Below are 10,454 nucleotides of genomic sequence, written 5' to 3' on the forward strand. Positions count from 1 at the left end.
TCTGTCCACATGTTGGATTCAGTGAAATCCCCTCAGATATTTTTAATTACATGCACTGTATCTAAAAACTGACTTCATTATAGCTACATCTATTTTTATAGCTAAACTATCAATAAAACCATGAGCTTACCAGTTGCCAGTTGCAGTTTGAGTCTAAGTCTTGACTCTCAACAACAGAGACTGACAGTCACAGAGACTGTTACCCACTGAATGTATGTCTGTATAAATATAAACCTGTCAATACAAATGCTACAAATCAGATTTTATGTGAAGGACAGCCAGTCTATATGTGTCTGTTATAAATATAGTTTATAACTTCTGAGTAGTTTTCAAATAAAACAAAAACCCCGTAAAAAGATATAAAAGGAGTCTACACAGCAGAGGTGTCTGAGGTGGTATCATTTAAGTGTTTGTGATGTTGAAAGTTTCAGACTCCAACAGTTAGTCAGTTAGTCCAAATGATAGCTTACTGTGGGTCCCAACCTGTTTCACGGAGACAAGTCAATCTACAGTCTAATACATACGTGTTCAACATACACATACCTTGTTGTTTTTCTCAACAAGTTTACTACTGCTCAAAGAAGAATGGGCTCGTCCAGGACTTGAACCCGGGAGAGAATCATACCTCTAGACCAACAAGCCACATGCAGGTGTGCTACCCTTCACATAAAAGCTCACCAATTCTCTGTTTAGCAGCATTTATATTCATATTTAGGTTTATATTTATACAGACATACATTCAGTGTGTAACAGTTAGTCTCTGTTGTTGCTGAAGGAGCTACCTGGCCTGGATGACTGTTGCAGTCAGCTCACCTCAGTTAGCAGTTAGCTCATTATTTTGCAGTTGTATTTCATTTCACAGTGGTCTATAAATGGGATCACAAAAGATTTAACATCATCAGCAAATGACATAGCACTTTATTACACAGATACATTTTTACTGGAGACTTTAGTATAAATACTGTTCTGCAATAGTAACAGTCTACTTACAGTCTAATGTTACTGCACTGATTCATAAACTGTCACCATGGAACAACCATATGAACATAATTCAAGTGTGACACTGATACAACTGAGCTCTGCCCTATAACTGTGATTAGTTTTATGACTGGAATAAAACATCCCAGGGTCCCAGGGATCTACTGGAGCCTATCCCAGCTCTCTTCAGGTGAAAGGCAGGGGTACACACTGGACATGTCACCAGTCCATCACATGGTCACATATAGACAGACAATGGGCAATTTAGAATCACCAGTCAACCTGACATACATTTTTTTGACTGTGGGAGGAAACCAGAGGACCCACCAGCATGAAAACTCCACACATAAAGGCCACTGCAGGGTTTCGGACCAGGAACCTCCTTGCTGTGAGGCAACAGTTCCAACCATTCATCCACCATGCTGTCCAGTTGGTGTCCAAGCCTGACTAGCTCAGTCGGTAGAGCATGAGACTCTTAATCTCAGGGTCGTGGGTTTGTGACTCCAGGTGGGTTCCTTTAAAAAGGATGTTCATAACTTAATTCAAGGAAAATTGATTAAGAACACATTCTGAGCTATGAGAGTGAAAGGAAAAACGTAGTTAACCCAAGGTTCTGTTAAAACCAGATTTTCTCTGTAAACTGTGCAGTTATCTATTCAACAAATAACAAAACAGCAGGTATTGAAACATAATATTCTATGTCTGGAAATTCCCCTTAGTCTGTGTTTCAATCTGGAAACAACTCTGTAGTCATTTATGATACAGTCACTCATCTATATTTATTTAATGACACTGAAACACCTTCTCCTATTACCCCCCTGAAGTCACATCACCTCTTCTCAACACATGGAGCTCTCCTGTAGAATCACCACCACCCAAAGTGGGGCTCAAACCTAACCCTAACCCTCACATTAAGAATATCATGCTCTACTGACTGAGCTAGCCAGGCTGTGTATAACACACATTTAACTGTAAATGTGGTATACTTGGATCCACCTATGTTCTGCCAATTGACTATCAGGTTAATGCAGAATATCTTTGCATTAACCTGATTCAATGTTGTTACTGTTACATGTACATATTCAAGTAGAAAATGACGTTACAAAGAGAGAGACAGAGAATGTTATCAAAGTACAGGATAGAAATCAATACATGAAAACACCTGTCAGGACTCAGGAGTGGGATTTGAACCCACACCTCCACCTGGAGACCAGAATGCCCTGTTCATAGGAAGGAACAAAACCTTGAGTCTGGCACCTTAGACCACACTGTTTCTGTTTAGATTCGCTTCTTGTCTCCTCCCTACATGCTCCTGTTTCATAAAGAAGATTCATGTTTGTCAAACTCCTTTTCAGAGCTGCACTTCTTTAACACGCTGGTCTCATGTCTCAAGTTGGGACTGTTTTCTATCCAGATGAGGATATTTGTTGTAGAGCAGCATGTTGTGAAAGCATCACAGGTTTGATGGAGAATGTGAGAATTGGATCAGAAAAGCTTTCAGTTTTACACTGGTCTTTGCTGTCTCTAGTGCAGGTTTAGCCAGCCCTAGGTCCTTGAAAGCCACTGGCCTGCTTGTTTTCCAACTATCCCTGCCTTATGCCTACCCACTGCTGATCAACTGATTCAGATGTGTTCAGACAATCAAGTTAAACCTGAAGAGCAGGGACCACTGGGGAAACAAGGAGTGATGTGTATCTCAATGACCAGGACTGGCTTTCTTTTCTCTAGGAGATTCACCTGACTGTATGTGACTCCACCTCTGATGATTAGTCGTGGTGATAGAGTACTGAACTGCTTCCAGACCTACCTGGAAGCAGTTCAGCTGTCATGTGACCTGGTTAGGAAAAGGTAATGACAGTATTACCGAGACAAGAACATCTGTGACTAGTAGCCAAACACACCTGTGGTCTATCTCTGTAGCAACAGTTCAACAGTGTCTGTTTTGGCACATAGGAAGAAAATTGTTAAAGAAAGAAGTGTCACACTAATATATGATATTTTTAGCAGGAAGGAGGAACTGAAGGAATTAAATATGAGTTAGAAGAATAAAGAGGGAAGAATGAAACAGAGCAAAGAAAAGTAAAATGGAGTAGGAGAGGACAGAGAAGGGTGAACAATAGAAATAAAGCTGTATAAATAAATTTGTTTTGTTTAATTTGTGTCTGACTTCAGATCAGAAGGTTGTGTATTCAAGTCACATTCGGTATCCTCTATGTTTGATATGTTATGTGCCTTGTTAACCACAGGTTATTCCACACTGAGGATATCAGCAATCAGTAGCCTGAAGCCTTACCCAAGCTAACACCAAAACTATAGGAGAATGTAGAATTCATTGCTTTAGATGACCAGTGAACACACTGGTCTTTGCAGTGGAGTGAACATACTGAAATCCACACAGTGATCATTAAAATGGAAGGCTAAGTAGACTAAGGCCTTACCTTATCTTGCTGTTGTTATCATAGGAGTCTGTAGATGTTACCAATGGTGTACAGATCATTAGGAGCATGCATTGATAGAAGTGAAACAGGAAGATGTTTATACAGTATACAGACACAGGTAGCAGAAGGAAAAATTGGGGGCTGGAATCAACAGGAAGAAAGCATCATAACAGGATTAAGAATAGGACATACAGGATTTAATGACACACTACATAACATTGGGAGGCATCCAACAGGATTATGTAGGAATTGCAATAAGTCAGAAACAGTTAAACATGTGTTGTTAGAGTGCAGAGCCTATGTCTATTAACAGCACTTAAGAAGATAAAACAGGATGATTTTTCATTAGAGGGTCTTCTTGGGAAGGTTAGTAGAACTTAGAAATATATCATAGATTTTTGAAGAGAAATAGGTTCTGTTGAAAGGATATACTTTTTTGTCAGACCTCTATTCAACACTCCAGTCCAGTTGCTGGTGGTAATGCACCTTTAAGATGGTTTGTCAACCACCATTAAAAAGAAAGAAAAAGGAAGCAGCAGTGCTGTGATTCTTTGAGATCAGGACACCAAAGAAACAACTTCTGAGCAGCAACGTGGCAGTGTAAAACACAGAATCAGAACATTAATTTAATCCATCAGGACCACTACAACAGCAGGATGAAGGTAGAGAAGCAGGACTCAGATTATATCGACCAGGACCACTATAAAACCGGACTAAAAGAGGAGGAAGATGATCTGGTATTCGTCCACCAGGATGGCTATCTGTGGGGAATAAAGGAGGAGAAACAGCAGCAGACTCTGTCTACTACAACTACAACAAAACCGAAATTAAAGAGGGGGATCAGGACCCGGAATTCATTGACCATGACCAGTGGAAGAGCAGAATAAAAGAGGAGAATCAAGATCAAGATTTAACCGACCCGGACCACAGAAGCAACGACCCCGCCAGCAGGAACGAGGAGGTCCAGTCCTTTGTTCCCAGCGATAAACAGTTCAGTGTTCAGGACTTAATCGATAGAAAAGGCTTCCTGTCACTGAATTAGTCTGGCATCTCTTCAGTAGAGATCAGTTTTCAAGGGGCCATGACACATGCAGTAGTGTTGATATGCTAGTGAATGATATGTTGTCATTCAAATTTTGTGTATTTCAGTTGTTTTAAGAGTCACGATGGTCAGATGGTCACGATTAAGACCACTCCACAGATTTTCTGATCAGTGTCCTGCACTCTGACTTCTTTCAGGTCCACTGACATGAGCTTCTCTGAGGACGCTGAGCAGGGAGAGATGGAAACACAGTTCACACTGCCTAGTTTTTGAAATACCGTAGCACTCACTGTCCTCACATTCATGAGGACAGTGAGTGCAGGTTATATTGATGCAGGGTCCCAGCTAATCCTTTAGTAACTCAGCACATCAAATGGAGCTACAAAGAGGTTGGGTCACAGCTACCTTTGGTCAGCTCAGGCTGAGATTTCTGAGACTGAGATGCAGTCAGTGCAAAAACTGTGTTTCTGCCTGGTCTCGAACCAGGGACCTTTTGCGTGTGAGGCAAACGTGATGACCACTACACTACAGAAACTGATGCAATCAGAAACAAACAATATCACATGTGCAGTAGTGCAGAGATGCTTTACAGTATTATCACCAATTCTGTGCATATTTTTGAATGGAGTAAACAGCAAAGCCAGTTGTAGTAAGTGGTCCTGTCAATGGCTTTATTCTTTTCCAGTTCTTTCAAACAGTCAATCACCTTTCTCTTGTAGGTGCTGGTGGGGTCCCTTCTTAGCTTTTCGTATGTCTGTTGGTCTTCCAAGAGAGAGATTATTTTCTCATGATAGTCTGTTGTGTCTAAAACCACTGTGCATCTCCCTTTGTCTGCTGGCAGGATGGTAATAGTCTCGTCCTTAGACAGGGAAGACAAGGCCCTGCTCTCCTTGGTGGTGAGGTTGGGTGGTGGTGGCTTAGAACCTTGAGTGCTGCAATGACTTTTAGTCAGAGTTCCTCTGCTTCTGTGTTAGATAGGTCATTGTTGCGAATGGCAGATGCTGTGGCTTTAATAAAATCCACAACCGGAATATGTTTAGGCATGACTGCAAAGTTAAGTCCATTGGCTAGGACATCTCTCTCTGCCTGTGAGAGTTTCTTATCTGAAAGGTTCTTAACTCATTTGTCCTTTGTGGCCTGAGTGGTTGTCCCATTTTCATTAGTTCTCTTTCCAGTGGTTAGGGTAGGGGAGCTCAGTGCACCGATGGTCCTCGGACAGTCTAGGCCGAGTTCCCAGTTAGAGTTAGAGTTCCCCAGTGGGGCTCAGCTACAAATAGTAGGGCTCAGCTACAAATATAATAATCATTACTATAATTATTATATTATATAGTAATTATTATAACTATAATTTGTATTAGTCCTTGTTTCTCCTTTGTTTCCACACACCTTTAGTTATATTTATCTGCAGCAATAAACTAGCCTCAGTCTATTTACTGTAACGTCATAACGCTGCTAAGTTATGCTGTTAAATTATATTCTCATGTTGTTTCACGTCACATTGGGAATGAGATTTGTGTTGTATTGTCTAGTGCACCTGTTGTTACACAAGGTCTAACCTTAACTACAGTGTGTTTACTTGCTATGATACAGTCACTCATCTATATTTATTTAATGACACTGAAACACCTTCTCCTATTATCCCCTGAAGTCACATGACCTCTTCTCAACACATGGAGCAGTCGTGTAGAATCACCACCACCCAAAGTGGGGCTCAAACCTAACCCTAACCTAAAGTCTAGAAACCTTTAAGTCTAGCCTTAAAAGTACAGAGAGTGTCTGCCTCCTGAACCCAGGCTGGGAGTTCCCAGTTAGAGTTAGAGTTCCCCAGTGGGGCTCAGCTACAAATATAATAATTATAGTAATAATTATTATATTATATAGTAATTATTATAACTATAATTTGTATTAGTCCTTGTTTCTCCTTTGTTTCCACACACCTTTAGTTATATTTATCTGCAGCAATAAACTATTTTCTGCTTAACTCTCTTCCTTCCTTATGTGTTTTGTCTGCACAATTGAGGCCTGCACTTATATTGGTACTAGCCACACAGTGACAAGAGCTGACTCTGCAGAGAGAATTCTTTGTCTGAGAGGCTTGTAGTTTGTATGGGGTCTGTCATGGGGGGAATTTCAGTTTTCCTGCCTTAGCCTACATCCTTAATGGCAAGTCCTTGACTGCCCCCTGCGGAGATGAGCTCATATCCCTTTTGACTGTGAAAAGACACTTCTATTGGAGACGCTAAAATCAAGTGTTCCCAATGTGCATGTTAGTTTGTGGAAATCATAATGGAAACTCACCATATTTCATTGTAGCCAACAACTGTGTTTCTGTAGTGCAGTGGTTATAATGTTTGCCTCACACGTGAAAGGACCACATGCAGTGGATTTTAAAAATCATCACCTAAACCTTAACAAACGCATAATTTGCACTCACAACTAATTATGTGTAGTGTGTCCTGTTTTATGTAACACTGTAATGAGACAATATGGTGAAGGGCACAAGCAGATATTTTGTACATATAAACATTTCAGGGTTTTTACAGAGAAGTTTACAAGAACCCAAACAACACCGGGCTCATCTGGGATTCAAAACCTGGACCTCACACCCAAAGCGAGATTCATGCCCCTGAACAAATGAGCCATGTGTTGGTTTATTATCCTTCACATAACAGCTCACAAATCCTCTGTTTTGTAGTGTTTATTGTAGATATTTAGGTTTATATTTATGCAAACATACATTCAGTGTGGAACAGACATTGTACCTTTGTTGTTGCTGAAGGAGCAACCTGGTCTGGATGACTATTGAGGTTACTTGAGGCTTGGCTAATTTTTTTTTTTCCAAAATTCTATGTCTCTCTCTTTATAAAGTATTTTCTACTTGAATTTGTACATGTAACAGTAACAACATTGAAACCATCCTCTGCTACATCTCAGTGTTGCAAATGTGATACTGCACATCTGTGTTGAACTGGTTAAGTATGATACGCTCTTCATCCTCCTTTTCTTTGAGACTAAACCAGTATAGATGCATTCTGCATTGATACTGAAACTGTGAAATGAGTATTTGATTTGTCCTTTGTGCTGCTACTTACTTTAAGGTGTTTGGGGGACTGTCTCTGTAGATTTAACTGTGGTGTCACCGTCAGGCTGTTTATTCTTGCGTTGGGTCACAGCTAACATTGGTAAGCTCAGGCTGAGTTTTCTTCAACAGTCAATAAACAACCTCTTTTTCTACCTGGTTCCAAACCAGGGTCTTTTCACTTATCAGGCAAACACGAGGACCACTGCAGTACAGAAACTGACACAGATCCCACATGGCAGGTGTGAACTCTTCCATTGAACCACCAATGCATCTGTTTCTCCTGGAAACTGATGTCTTCACATCATGACGCCTGATCTGGCCATGAGACGTCAACATTCTCACTGTGCGCTGGGCACTTACCACTACCAGCTACTGAGAGGGGCTGCCACAAACACACCCAAATGAAAGTAATTAAAGTGGAATCATATACAATATTATTACAATATTAATATACAGTATATTCTTGTTACATTGAGTCAGATGTGACCCATCCATCTTCTACAGCCACTTATTCCCTAACCAGGGTCACAGGGATCTGCTGGAGCCTATTCCAGCTCTTTTTCAGGTGGAAGGCAGGGGTACACCCTGGACAAGTCACCAGTCCATCACAAGGCCACATAGAGACACACAAAGACAAATAACCTCACTCCTACTGGCAATTTAGATTAACCAATCAACCTAACATACATGTTTATTGGACTGTGGGAGGAAAACAGAGTACCCGGAGTAAACCCACACAAGCACAGGGAGAACATGCAAACTCCACAGAGAAAGGCCAGGTTGCAAACCCACGACCTTCTTGCTGTGAAGGAACAGTGCTAACCACTCAGCCACCGTGATGCCAGACTCAGATGTGACCACTTTAATATTTTGTATTAATACTAAAATATTTATATAATATAGTTTTTTTTTTTACATCTTTGTAGACAGAAACAGCAACAGACTAACTCAACAACAACAACACAACAGTCATCCAGGCCAGGTAGCTCCTTCAGCAACAACAGAGACTGACTGTTACACACTGAATGTCCACGTAGTATTGTATATACAGAGGCTTCTTTTCAAATCATTTACACTCATCAACCTGTGAAATTAACACATTACCTGGAAAACTATGCCATGCATGAACTACCAAACTGAACAGTGAAATGAACTACTAACAGATTTGGACTTAAAGGAAAGTCTGTAAGTTGTTGCAACAGTGCAGTTATTTCCTCTGAAACCTTCAGCTCCTTGATCTCCTTTGACTCTGTAATAACATGAGGACTAGGTGTAGCAGAAAGTGACATTTATAACATGGTGAAGGTCTAAAGTAAGTCATCGTGTCAGTAAGTCAGTGCTGTGAAAATGAAATCTTCCATAGTGTGTGTGATGGTTCCTAAAGTGCTAAGTAAGTAGGACCTTTGATGACAAAATTAAAAGTTTTCAGTCTAGCCTTAAAAGTAAGGAGAGTGTCTGCCTCCTGAACCTAGACTGGGAGCTGGTTCCACAGGAGAGAGGAGGCTCTGCCTCCCATTCTCCCTTTGGAAACTCTGGGAACCTCAGGTAGACCTGCACTCTGAGAGTGAAGTGCTCTATTGGGATGATATGGTACTATGAGGTCTTTAAGGTATGAAGGAGCTTGATCATGAAGGGATTTGTACGTGAGGAGAAGGATTTAAAATTCTATTCTGATTTTACAGTGAGCCAGTGAAGAGAAGCTAATATAGGAGAAATATGATCACTCTTGCTAGTTCCTGTCAGGAGTCCGGCTGAAGCATTCTGGATTAACTGGAGGCTTTTTATTGAGTTACAGGGACATCCTGATGAGGTGTGGAAGGGAGGAAGGAGGAGGAGGTGCAGAAGAGAAGGAATAGGAAAAGGAGGAGGTCCATCAGGAAGAAAGAGAAGTTGAAAGCTTCAGATCTGTGATCTCCGTTGACTCTGTACCTATGACACCCTGTGTCAGACATTGTGCTTTGGTCAACCATTGAAAGACTCCAGGTTTCAATGAGTGGATTTACAAGGCGAAAACAGATTAGAACATAATGGATTGAGCTTCTATAGAAGAAGTCATTGTCAGCAGGATTTGAACCTGCGCGGGGAAACCCCAATGGATTTCTAGTCCATCGCCTTAACCACTCGGCCACGACAACTCTGACACTTCCTATAATTATGCACCGAAAAGATCATAAAACCACCTTTTTAATGGCCAGAAAGCACCTTACAACGTAATATACATTTGTCAAAAATAGTTTCATCAGCAAAATATAACCATTGGGGTCATGTGTCTAAACTAAGTCCTCGTGTCAGTAAGTGAGTACTGTGAAAACAAAATGTTCCATAGAGTAAGCGACGGTTCCTGAAGTACTAGGTAATATGACCATTGATGACTTACATGTGCAGTAACATATGGAAACAGTTTTATTTCCCTGTCAATCAACACTGAACATTAAACCATTAAAGTTTTTGCGACGGCCGGGAATCGAACCCCGGGTCAACTGCTTGGAAGGCAGCTATGCTCACCACTACACCACCATCACTGTCAAAACACAGACTTTTCTCCTCTGGGGCGAAGGCTGAGATGTGGAATGGAGGGAGGAGGAGCAGAAGAGAAGGAGGAGGAGCAGAAGAGAAGGAGGAGGTCCATCAGAAAGAAAGAGAAGTTAAAACCTTCAGCTCCTTGATCTCCTTTGACTGTAATAACACGAGGACCAGGTGTAACAGAAAGTGACATTTAACAGCTCAGAGCGGGGTTTAAGGAACTCGTCTGGCATCACGTGACCTTCATCATAACATGGGGAAGGTCTAAAGTAAGTCCTCGTGTCAGCATGGAACCCCAGATTTGGAAATCCCATTGGTGAAGCTGGGGATGGGATGGACAATGATCAGTCTGCAGAGGATATGGATGCAGCGGGGGGGTTGGAGGGGGCAC

General features: G+C 41.3%; 3 non-coding genes across 3 annotated transcripts; all 3 read right to left on the reverse strand.

The window, feature by feature from the left end:
• Positions 1 to 4,920: 4,920 nt before the first annotated feature.
• On the reverse strand, positions 4,921 to 4,993 carry trnav-cac (transfer RNA valine (anticodon CAC)). Its single transcript has one exon. It is a non-coding gene; the product is annotated as a tRNA-Val (tRNA).
• Positions 4,994 to 9,593: 4,600 nt separating this feature from the next.
• Positions 9,594 to 9,675, reverse strand: trnas-aga (transfer RNA serine (anticodon AGA)). Its single transcript has one exon. It is a non-coding gene; the product is annotated as a tRNA-Ser (tRNA).
• A 314-nt stretch (positions 9,676 to 9,989) lies between these two features.
• Positions 9,990 to 10,062, reverse strand: trnag-ucc (transfer RNA glycine (anticodon UCC)). The gene has a single exon. It is a non-coding gene; the product is annotated as a tRNA-Gly (tRNA).
• Between the last annotated feature and the right edge of the window lie 392 nt (positions 10,063 to 10,454).

The sequence above is a fragment of the Mastacembelus armatus genome, unplaced genomic scaffold (assembly GCF_900324485.2).
Source record: "Mastacembelus armatus unplaced genomic scaffold, fMasArm1.2, whole genome shotgun sequence".
Classification (NCBI taxonomy): Eukaryota; Metazoa; Chordata; class Actinopteri; order Synbranchiformes; family Mastacembelidae; genus Mastacembelus; species Mastacembelus armatus.